Source organism: Myotis davidii, unplaced genomic scaffold, assembly GCF_000327345.1.
Source record: "Myotis davidii unplaced genomic scaffold, ASM32734v1 scaffold42, whole genome shotgun sequence".
Taxonomy (NCBI): Eukaryota; Metazoa; Chordata; class Mammalia; order Chiroptera; family Vespertilionidae; genus Myotis; species Myotis davidii.
The window spans coordinates 3,170,125-3,171,141 of record NW_006294243.1 but is presented as its reverse complement, the minus strand read 5'-3'; the positions used below and the strand labels follow the sequence as shown (position 1 = coordinate 3,171,141).

Sequence of the window (1,017 nt, the reverse complement as noted above, 5' to 3'; positions counted from 1 at the left end):
CCCCCCAGCAAAGAAATACATGCATCCTAACAGTTACTTTCTGCTGGGGGTTTTCGCTTAGATTCCCGACCTCTCCACCCGCTCTCTGCCGCTTCTTTCCGTAATTAATGCTACCCTTCCACGTAAAATGTGAGCACCCCTAGGACCGCAGTGGAGGGAAACTGCACAAAACACTGTGATTATGCAAATCCCTGGGTTTGGATGCGGAGGGACTCGGGAGCTGAGGTGCACTGTCCCCCAGACGCGCTTTTGGAGGCGGGAGGGAGGGCCTGTGGGCACCGGGAGGACGGTGCTGATGGGGAAATGAGCGGCGGCGTTTGGAGGAGGAGTGCACGGGGAGAGCACACTTTGGGGTGGTGGTGGAGGCGGAGGCGGCGTTCTAGGGCTCGGCGGGCAGGGGCTGTAAGGAGGAAGATTGCTGCTTTGAAGGGAGTAGTGTGGGGATTGTGGTTTGAGTGTGAGATTCGGGGAGAATGGATGTGAAAGGATGGTCGATAGGGTTTTTTTTTAAAGCTAGGTGACTCTTGATTTCTCCTTCAATCTTTGCCCACCTCTAGCCCCTCTGTCGTTATTTGTGTATGTGCGGAAAGATAAGTTGATCAAATGTATGTGTCTCTGGGTAAAAGGAATGTGAAAGTAAAGCACATGTAGACCCACAGGCGTGCAAAACCCGCTCGGCCTTTGGAGGATTTAAATGAGGTCAATGAACCATCTTTCAGCAAGTTCTTGGAATGCATCCTCTCTCCTGTCCTCCTCCGGGATACAGACCGGGACGTATTTTATGTATGCATATTTATGAATATGAAAGAAGAGCTAGTGGACAGAATTTTCCCGAATTAACTAGCTGACCTTACAGAGGTATTCTTTAGAATATGTTTGTGGTAATATTGTGTATTTTATGTTGGATGTAAATTTCAGATATGTCATACGCCGTAATCCCCGAGAAGGCAGACAGCCCATTCTTCCTGCTTAGGCTGCCTCGTCCCATTTCCCAGCGCTCACACCCCCAGCCTCGCA

General features: G+C 50.3%; 1 protein-coding gene across 2 annotated transcripts in view; it reads left to right on the top strand.

The window, feature by feature from the left end:
- Nucleotides 1–1,017, top strand: part of CADM2 (cell adhesion molecule 2) — a 1,222,723-nt gene that overhangs the window by 914 nt on the left and 1,220,792 nt on the right. The window lies entirely within an intron of this gene.